We start from the raw sequence: 11,001 nt of genomic DNA on the forward strand, positions 1-11,001 counted from the left end.
TGACGCAGGGTCGTGTTGCTACGCGTGGCTCTGGCTGACTCAGGAAGGTAGGCTTTCACCCACCCTAAGATGTGCCATTGCATATGAGGTTTTCCTCAGACGGTCCCAGTGGCTGCAAGAGTGGATTGACTGTTGCTCTTTCTGAGTGGCCTGGGGGCTGAGGATTCCCCAGGGTTTTGGAGTACTCCGAGGTCATCTCTCCTCTTCAGACCCCCACGGCATGCCCGGTAGTGTTCTGCAGCGTCCCAGCCTGTGCTTGGATCGATGATGACACCCTTGTATGCATTCCTTGGAAAATCTGAACAAAATGAGTGAGAACACTCTACCGTCTCCTCATCGAATCTGAGGTCCAGCACGTTTCGCCTCTCGGGGGTAGGGGAGAGTGAGGAGTGAGGGCCAGCGTCCCCTTCTGACCTGCATGCAAACACCCAGCAGGGTTCCAGAATTCGAGGTGCTCCTATCTGGGGGTCCACTGTGTCTGCCCATAAGCTGGGTCATCTACGCATATTAGGTCCCTGCTGAAAGCCCGTTGAGGGCATGCGAGGGGGAAGGCTCTCCTGCTGGTCTTCAGAGTCGGAGTGTGTGCTGGTGTAGGCCCAGTAAGCTTGCAGCTTGGAAAGGTGTGCTTTGGCCAGGATCACGTTTGTGCATGCAGCTTCGGGGGCTATTTCTGGAAGCCAAAATGAGGAAGCGTCCCTGGTTGGAGCCTGGAGCCTCAGGCCAGGCCTGTGTCCCTCCCTGTCATTTGTTTTGGCGCGTTGAAATTCTTTAGTGCCCGGTGGGGATGGAGCAGTGGGTGGGTGTGGGCTGGGGTTGGTCTTCAACGGAAGGGAGCTGATGGATTAGGGCTAGGTATTGCCCATGTCGGCTACTCCACTGCAGCTCCCGACAGAGTTTTGGCACTAAGTGGGTCATCGTGGAGTGGGGTTAGGACCGAGTGCTGCATTGAAGCCTGCGTGGTGGCTGCTGGCCTGCAGAAGATGGCAAGGCATCATGAGGACATGTCCTGTGTGATGTCGTGGGATGGGCTGTCATGATTGGGTTGCAGGAGCTGGCCACGTCTTCCCAAGAATGCGTCCTGTTCGTGATGCGCTGGCATCAGCCGCCCACGAAGGGGGTGGCTTTGGCAGTACATGAGGATGCGGTTACGTACTTAACCAGCGTAGAGTTGTGATCCCGTTGCCGGAGGAATGTCGCCCAAAGGGTGTCTTGCGGGACGCCGAGAAGTTAGACATGCTGAAGCGTCTGTGCCGCTCTCCTTGGGGGTATTTGGGTTATGCAAACATGCCCTTTGGCCACTTTGTTTCCTTGTTTGGGAATGTGCACAGCGAAAGTGTTTCTCCGAGAGGGCATGATGCGGCCAGCCCTTGTGGCACGCAGGAGTTTTGGACAGCTAGTAGTTTATCTGGAGCAGTCCGTTGGCTGAGCAGAGATGTGTTCAGTGTTCTGATGCCAGGTGCGCTGCCGTGGACAGCCACTGTGCCCTTTGAAGCTTGCAGGTCCCCTCGCGAAGCAGAGTTCTTCCATTGGAAATCGGTCTGTGGTCCTCGGGAAGAGTGCCTTTGATCTCTGTGAGGTTCTCGGTAGTGTCACTCTGTCAGTGAAGAAGTGCCAGGATGCATGGGGTATGGTCAGTGCCATCAAGGCAGTCGTGTTTGCGGTCTGCCATCCCTAGTATACAGTGACCCCGTGTTTGAATGATGTCTGTGGCTTCCAGTAGATTCGACTTACCCGGTGGGCAGGAGGAGGGCATGTAGGACAACACTGTCAAGAAGTTGAGCGTTTCCTCCGGGTTCAGGGCTGCGAAACCTGCTTGCTGGGTGCTGGCAACACGTGCCCGGGAAGCTAGCCTAGTTTCCGCAGTGGGGTTTGAACGTGGGTCTTTGTTACTGAAGCCCACCACATCCTGTGGTGGGCATTCCCATGGGTCCTTGGAAAGTGATTTGGCATAGTTGGCCACAATTGGCAGTTGGGCCGAATTTCGTTAGCCTCTTGAGAGGTGCCATGCTGCATCTTGCCTGTAGCGATTCGCAGGTCGGCCCGCCCATAGGAGGTTTCCTTGCTCCTAAAAATGACTGGAGTGGCCCCAAGTGCACATTACATATTCTACTAGGTTGCAGGATTTCTGGGTCCATCTATATGTTACACCCACGGCCGGAAAGCAGGTCTCGTCAGGTGTTTGTGCGTTGGTCAGAAGGCTTGGCTGTGGAAGAGTGGAAGTCCGTGGCCTATTTCAAAAGCCCCTGGGTTTCAAAGTTCACATTCACTCTGTTGAAGCTTGAAGAGGTCTTTCTCCATTCAGTGGGGGGGTCCAAATCCAGGGCGCTGTGTGTAAACTCTGGCTTTTATGGTTCGAGGTCTCAGAAGAGGGCCACAGGGACACACAGGGACCAAGATGCAGATTCAGAGGCACACAAAGAAGCCCACAAGTGCGTCCTCGTGTGAAGTAACAGTCACACACGCGCACTCGCGTGAAAACAAAAATATACCCTCTCTCGTACCGCCCAATGTACACCCCTTACTTCTTGCAGTCGGGCTGTCAGACAAACATTGAGTTCTCTGTAAAGGTAGACGTCCTTGGGAGGCAGGGTCCGAGCTCAAGCCCAGGTAAAATTTCTCATGAATGATGATCTCTGAGTACACCGGTCCAATTCTGAAGCCTGCCTGATTTATGTCCAGTTCTCAGGTGCAGCTGCTGGACAAGGCTGACCGTCGGCAAAGGCCAGAAGACCTATGCGTTGGCTGATGACTGCAGGTGCTAAGGAAAAGTGGAAAAATGACGCAGGGTCATGTTGCTACGCGTGGCTCTGGCTGACTCAGGAAGGTAGGCTTTCACCCACCCTAAGATGTGCCATTGCATATGAGGTTTTCCTCAGACGGTCCCAGTGGCTGCAAGAGTGGATTGACTGTTGCTCTTTCTGAGTGGCCTGGGGGCTGTGGATTCCCCAAGGTTTTGGAGTACTCCAAGGTCATCTCTCCTCTTCAGACCCCCACGGCATGCCCGGTTGTGTTCTGCAGTGTCCCAGCCTGTGCTTGGATCGATGATGACACCCTTGTATGCATTCCTTGGAAATCTGAACAAAATGAGTGAGAACACTCTACCGTCTCCTCATCGAATCTGAGGTCCAGCACGTTTCGTCTCTCAGGGGTAGGGGAGAGTGAGGAGTGAGGGCCAGCGTCCCCTTCTGACCTGCATGCAAACACCCAGCAGGGTTCCAGAATTCGAGGTGCTCCTATCTGGGGGTCCACTGTGTCTGCCCATAAGCTGGGTCATCTACGCATATTAGGTCCCTGCTGAAAGCCCGTTGAGGGCATGCGAGGGGGAAGGCTCTCCTGCTGGTCTTCAGAGTCGGAGTGTGTGCTGGTGTAGGCCCAGTAAGCTTGCAGCTTGGAAAGGTGTGCTTTGGCCAGGATCACGTTTGTGCATGCAGCTTCGGGGGCTATTTCTGGAAGCCAAAATGAGGAAGCGTCCCTGGTTGGAGCCTGGAGCCTCAGGCCAGGCCTGTGTCCCTCCCTGTCATTTGTTTTGGCGCGTTGAAGTTCTTTAGTGCCCGGTGGGGATGGAGCAGTGGGTGGGTGTGGGCTGGGGTTGGTCTTCAACGGAAGGGAGCTGATGGATTAGGGCTAGGTATTGCCCATGTCGGCTACTCCACTGCAGCTCCCGACAGAGTTTTGGCACTAAGTGGGTCATCGTGGAGTGGGGTTAGGACCGAGTGCTGCATTGAAGCCTGCGTGGTGGCTGCTGGCCTGCAGAAGATGGCAAGGCATCATGAGGACATGTCCTGTGTGATGTCGTGGGATGGGCTGTGATGATTGTGTTGCAGGAGCTGGCCACGTCTTCCCAAGAATGCGTCCTGTTCGTGATGCGCTGGCATCAGCTGCCCACGAAGGGGGTGGCTTTGGCAGTACATGAGGATGCGGTTACGTACTTAACCTGCGTAGAGTTGTGATCCCGTTGCCGGAGGAATGTCGCCCAAAGGGTGTCTTGCGGGACGCCGAGAAGTTAGACATGCTGAAGCATCTGTGCCGCTCTCCTTGGGGGTATTTGGGTTATGCAAACATGCCCTTTGGCCACTTTGTTTCCTTGTTTGGGAATGTGCACAGCGAAAGTGTTTCTCCGAGAGGGCATGATGCGGCCAGCCCTTGTGGCACGCAGGAGTTTTGGACAGCTAGTGGTTTATCTGGAGCAGTCCGTTGGCGGAGCAGAGATGTGTTCAGTGTTCTGATGCCAGGTGCGCCGCCGTGGACAGCCACTGTGACCTTTGAAGCTTGCAGGTCCCCTCGCGAAGCAGAGTTCTTCCATTGGAAATCGGTCTGTGGTCCTCGGGAAGAGTGCCTTTGATCTATGTGAGGTTCTCGGTAGTGTCACTCTGTCAGTGAAGAAGTGCCAGGATGCATGGGGTATGGTCAGTGCCATCAAGGCAGTCGTGTTTGCGGTCTGCCATCCCTAGTATACAGTGACCCCGTGTTTGAATGATGTCTGTGGCTTCCAGTAGATTCGACTTAGCCGGTGGGCAGGAGGAGGGCATGTAGGACAACACTGTCAAGAAGTTGAGCGTTTCCTCCGGGTTCAGGGCTGCGAAACCTGCTGGCTGGGTGCTGGCAACACGTGCCCGGGAAGCTAGCCTAGTTTCCGCAGTGGGGTTTGAACGTGGGTCTTGGTTACTGAAGCCCATCACATCCTGTGGTGGGCATTCCCATGGGTCCTCGGAAAGTGATTTGGCATAGTTGGCCACAATTGGCAGTTGGGCCGAATTTCCTTAGCCACTTGAGAGGTGGCGTGCTGCATCTTGCCTGTAGCCATTCGCAGGTCGGCCCGCCCATAGGAGGTATCCTTGCTCCTAAAAATGATGGGAGTGGCCCCAAGTGCACATTACATATTCTACTAGGTTGCAGGATTTCTGGGTCCATCTATATGTTACACCCACGGCCGGAAAGCAGGTCTCGTCAGGTGTTTGTGCGTTGGTCAGAAGGCTTGGCTGTGGAAGAGTGGAAGTCCGTGGCCTATTTCAAAAGCCCCTGGGTTTCAAAGTTCACATTCAGTCTGTTGAAGCTTGAAGAGGTCTTTCTCCATTCAGTGGTGGGGTCCAAATCCAGGGCGCTGTGTATAAAGTCTGTCTTTTATGGTTCGAGGTCTCAGGAGAGGGTCACAGGGACACACAGGGACCAAGATGCAGATTCAGAGGCACACAAAGAAGCCCACAAGCGCGTCCTCGTGTGAAGTAACAGTCACACATGCGCACATGCGTGAAAACAAAAATATACCCTCTCTCGTACCGCCCAATGTACACCCCTTACTTCTTTCAGTCAGGCTGTCAGACAAACATTGAGTTCTCTGTAAAGGTAGACGTCCTTGGGAGGCAGGGTCCGAGCTCAAGCCCAGGTAAAAATTCTCATGAATGATGATCTCTGAGTACACCGGTCCAATTCTGAAGCCTGCCTGATTTATGTCCAGTTCTCAGGTGCAGCTGCTGGACAAGGCTGACCGTCGGCAAAGGCAAGAAGACCTATGCGTTGGCTGATGACTGCAGGTGCTAAGGAAAAGTGGAAAAATGACGCAGGGTCGTGTTGCTACGCGTGGCTCTGGCTGACTCAGGAAGGTAGGCTTTCACCCACCCTAAGATGTGCCATTGCATATGAGGTTTTCCTCAGACGGTCCCAGTGGCTGCAAGAGTGGATTGACTGTTGCTCTTTCTGAGTGGCCTGGGGGCTGAGGATTCCCCAGGGTTTTGGAGTACTCCGAGGTCATCTCTCCTCTTCAGACCCCCACGGCATGCCCGGTAGTGTTCTGCAGCGTCCCAGCCTGTGCTTGGATCGATGATGACACCCTTGTATGCATTCCTTGGAAAATCTGAACAAAATGAGTGAGAACACTCTACCGTCTCCTCATCGAATCTGAGGTCCAGCACGTTTCGCCTCTCGGGGGTAGGGGAGAGTGAGGAGTGAGGGCCAGCGTCCCCTTCTGACCTGCATGCAAACACCCAGCAGGGTTCCAGAATTCGAGGTGCTCCTATCTGGGGGTCCACTGTGTCTGCCCATAAGCTGGGTCATCTACGCATATTAGGTCCCTGCTGAAAGCCCGTTGAGGGCATGCGAGGGGGAAGGCTCTCCTGCTGGTCTTCAGAGTCGGAGTGTGTGCTGGTGTAGGCCCAGTAAGCTTGCAGCTTGGAAAGGTGTGCTTTGGCCAGGATCACGTTTGTGCATGCAGCTTCGGGGGCTATTTCTGGAAGCCAAAATGAGGAAGCGTCCCTGGTTGGAGCCTGGAGCCTCAGGCCAGGCCTGTGTCCCTCCCTGTCATTTGTTTTGGCGCGTTGAAATTCTTTAGTGCCCGGTGGGGATGGAGCAGTGGGTGGGTGTGGGCTGGGGTTGGTCTTCAACGGAAGGGAGCTGATGGATTAGGGCTAGGTATTGCCCATGTCGGCTACTCCACTGCAGCTCCCGACAGAGTTTTGGCACTAAGTGGGTCATCGTGGAGTGGGGTTAGGACCGAGTGCTGCATTGAAGCCTGCGTGGTGGCTGCTGGCCTGCAGAAGATGGCAAGGCATCATGAGGACATGTCCTGTGTGATGTCGTGGGATGGGCTGTCATGATTGGGTTGCAGGAGCTGGCCACGTCTTCCCAAGAATGCGTCCTGTTCGTGATGCGCTGGCATCAGCCGCCCACGAAGGGGGTGGCTTTGGCAGTACATGAGGATGCGGTTACGTACTTAACCAGCGTAGAGTTGTGATCCCGTTGCCGGAGGAATGTCGCCCAAAGGGTGTCTTGCGGGACGCCGAGAAGTTAGACATGCTGAAGCGTCTGTGCCGCTCTCCTTGGGGGTATTTGGGTTATGCAAACATGCCCTTTGGCCACTTTGTTTCCTTGTTTGGGAATGTGCACAGCGAAAGTGTTTCTCCGAGAGGGCATGATGCGGCCAGCCCTTGTGGCACGCAGGAGTTTTGGACAGCTAGTAGTTTATCTGGAGCAGTCCGTTGGCTGAGCAGAGATGTGTTCAGTGTTCTGATGCCAGGTGCGCTGCCGTGGACAGCCACTGTGCCCTTTGAAGCTTGCAGGTCCCCTCGCGAAGCAGAGTTCTTCCATTGGAAATCGGTCTGTGGTCCTCGGGAAGAGTGCCTTTGATCTCTGTGAGGTTCTCGGTAGTGTCACTCTGTCAGTGAAGAAGTGCCAGGATGCATGGGGTATGGTCAGTGCCATCAAGGCAGTCGTGTTTGCGGTCTGCCATCCCTAGTATACAGTGACCCCGTGTTTGAATGATGTCTGTGGCTTCCAGTAGATTCGACTTACCCGGTGGGCAGGAGGAGGGCATGTAGGACAACACTGTCAAGAAGTTGAGCGTTTCCTCCGGGTTCAGGGCTGCGAAACCTGCTTGCTGGGTGCTGGCAACACGTGCCCGGGAAGCTAGCCTAGTTTCCGCAGTGGGGTTTGAACGTGGGTCTTTGTTACTGAAGCCCACCACATCCTGTGGTGGGCATTCCCATGGGTCCTTGGAAAGTGATTTGGCATAGTTGGCCACAATTGGCAGTTGGGCCGAATTTCGTTAGCCTCTTGAGAGGTGCCATGCTGCATCTTGCCTGTAGCGATTCGCAGGTCGGCCCGCCCATAGGAGGTTTCCTTGCTCCTAAAAATGACTGGAGTGGCCCCAAGTGCACATTACATATTCTACTAGGTTGCAGGATTTCTGGGTCCATCTATATGTTACACCCACGGCCGGAAAGCAGGTCTCGTCAGGTGTTTGTGCGTTGGTCAGAAGGCTTGGCTGTGGAAGAGTGGAAGTCCGTGGCCTATTTCAAAAGCCCCTGGGTTTCAAAGTTCACATTCAGTCTGTTGAAGCTTGAAGAGGTCTTTCTCCATTCAGTGGGGGGGTCCAAATCCAGGGCGCTGTGTGTAAACTCTGGCTTTTATGGTTCGAGGTCTCAGAAGAGGGCCACAGGGACACACAGGGACCAAGATGCAGATTCAGAGGCACACAAAGAAGCCCACAAGTGCGTCCTCGTGTGAAGTAACAGTCACACACGCGCACTCGCGTGAAAACAAAAATATACCCTCTCTCGTACCGCCCAATGTACACCCCTTACTTCTTGCAGTCGGGCTGTCAGACAAACATTGAGTTCTCTGTAAAGGTAGACGTCCTTGGGAGGCAGGGTCCGAGCTCAAGCCCAGGTAAAATTTCTCATGAATGATGATCTCTGAGTACACCGGTCCAATTCTGAAGCCTGCCTGATTTATGTCCAGTTCTCAGGTGCAGCTGCTGGACAAGGCTGACCGTCGGCAAAGGCCAGAAGACCTATGCGTTGGCTGATGACTGCAGGTGCTAAGGAAAAGTGGAAAAATGACGCAGGGTCATGTTGCTACGCGTGGCTCTGGCTGACTCAGGAAGGTAGGCTTTCACCCACCCTAAGATGTGCCATTGCATATGAGGTTTTCCTCAGACGGTCCCAGTGGCTGCAAGAGTGGATTGACTGTTGCTCTTTCTGAGTGGCCTGGGGGCTGTGGATTCCCCAAGGTTTTGGAGTACTCCAAGGTCATCTCTCCTCTTCAGACCCCCACGGCATGCCCGGTTGTGTTCTGCAGTGTCCCAGCCTGTGCTTGGATCGATGATGACACCCTTGTATGCATTCCTTGGAAATCTGAACAAAATGAGTGAGAACACTCTACCGTCTCCTCATCGAATCTGAGGTCCAGCACGTTTCGTCTCTCAGGGGTAGGGGAGAGTGAGGAGTGAGGGCCAGCGTCCCCTTCTGACCTGCATGCAAACACCCAGCAGGGTTCCAGAATTCGAGGTGCTCCTATCTGGGGGTCCACTGTGTCTGCCCATAAGCTGGGTCATCTACGCATATTAGGTCCCTGCTGAAAGCCCGTTGAGGGCATGCGAGGGGGAAGGCTCTCCTGCTGGTCTTCAGAGTCGGAGTGTGTGCTGGTGTAGGCCCAGTAAGCTTGCAGCTTGGAAAGGTGTGCTTTGGCCAGGATCACGTTTGTGCATGCAGCTTCGGGGGCTATTTCTGGAAGCCAAAATGAGGAAGCGTCCCTGGTTGGAGCCTGGAGCCTCAGGCCAGGCCTGTGTCCCTCCCTGTCATTTGTTTTGGCGCGTTGAAGTTCTTTAGTGCCCGGTGGGGATGGAGCAGTGGGTGGGTGTGGGCTGGGGTTGGTCTTCAACGGAAGGGAGCTGATGGATTAGGGCTAGGTATTGCCCATGTCGGCTACTCCACTGCAGCTCCCGACAGAGTTTTGGCACTAAGTGGGTCATCGTGGAGTGGGGTTAGGACCGAGTGCTGCATTGAAGCCTGCGTGGTGGCTGCTGGCCTGCAGAAGATGGCAAGGCATCATGAGGACATGTCCTGTGTGATGTCGTGGGATGGGCTGTGATGATTGTGTTGCAGGAGCTGGCCACGTCTTCCCAAGAATGCGTCCTGTTCGTGATGCGCTGGCATCAGCTGCCCACGAATGGGGTGGCTTTGGCAGTACATGAGGATGCGGTTACGTACTTAACCTGCGTAGAGTTGTGATCCCGTTGCCGGAGGAATGTCGCCCAAAGGGTGTCTTGCGGGACGCCGAGAAGTTAGACATGCTGAAGCATCTGTGCCGCTCTCCTTGGGGGTATTTGGGTTATGCAAACATGCCCTTTGGCCACTTTGTTTCCTTGTTTGGGAATGTGCACAGCGAAAGTGTTTCTCCGAGAGGGCATGATGCGGCCAGCCCTTGTGGCACGCAGGAGTTTTGGACAGCTAGTGGTTTATCTGGAGCAGTCCGTTGGCGGAGCAGAGATGTGTTCAGTGTTCTGATGCCAGGTGCGCCGCCGTGGACAGCCACTGTGACCTTTGAAGCTTGCAGGTCCCCTCGCGAAGCAGAGTTCTTCCATTGGAAATCGGTCTGTGGTCCTCGGGAAGAGTGCCTTTGATCTCTGTGAGGTTCTCGGTAGTGTCACTCTGTCAGTGAAGAAGTGCCAGGATGCATGGGGTATGGTCAGTGCCATCAAGGCAGTCGTGTTTGCGGTCTGCCATCCCTAGTATACAGTGACCCCGTGTTTGAATGATGTCTGTGGCTTCCAGTAGATTCGACTTAGCCGGTGGGCAGGAGGAGGGCATGTAGGACAACACTGTCAAGAAGTTGAGCGTTTCCTCCGGGTTCAGGGCTGCGAAACCTGCTTGCTGGGTGCTGGCAACACGTGCCCGGGAAGCTAGCCTAGTTTCCGCAGTGGGGTTTGAACGTGGGTCTTGGTTACTGAAGCCCATCACATCCTGTGGTGTGCATTCCCATGGGTCCTCAGAAAGTGATTTGGCATAGTTGGCCACAATTGGCAGTTGGGCCGAATTTCCTTAGCCCCTTGAGAGGTGCCGTGCTGCATCTTGCCTGTAGCCATTCGCAGGTCGGCCCGCCCATAGGAGGTTTCCTTGCTCCTAAAAATGATGGGAGTGGCCCCAAGTGCACATTACATATTCTACTAGGTTGCAGGATTTCTGGGTCCATCTATATGTTACACCCACGGCCGGAAAGCAGGTCTCGTCAGGTGTTTGTGCGTTGGTCAGAAGGCTTGGCTGTGGAAGAGTGGAAGTCCGTGTCCTATTTCAAAAGCCCCTGGGTTTCAAAGTTCACATTCAGTCTGTTGAAGCTTGAAGAGGTCTTTCTCCATTCAGTGGGGGGGTCCAAATCCAGGGCGCTGTGTGTAAACTCTGGCTTTTATGGTTCGAGGTCTCAGAAGAGGGCCACAGGGACACACAGGGACCAAGATGCAGATTCAGAGGTACACAGAGAAGCCCACAAGCGCGTCCTCGTGTGAAGTAACAGTCACACACGCGCACTCGTGTGAAAACAAAAATATACCCTCTCTCGTACCGCCCAATGTACACCCCTTACTTCTTGCAGTCAGGCTGTCAGACAAACATTGAGTTCTCTGTAAAGGTAGACGTCCTTGGGAGGCAGGGTCCGAGCTCAAGCCCAGGTAAAACTTCTCATGAATGATGATCTCTGAGTACACCGGTCCAATTCTGAAGCCTGCCTGATTTA

Source organism: Mesoplodon mirus (assembly GCF_964341445.2).
Source record: "Mesoplodon mirus genome assembly, chromosome: 4".
Taxonomy (NCBI): domain Eukaryota; kingdom Metazoa; phylum Chordata; class Mammalia; order Artiodactyla; family Ziphiidae; genus Mesoplodon; species Mesoplodon mirus.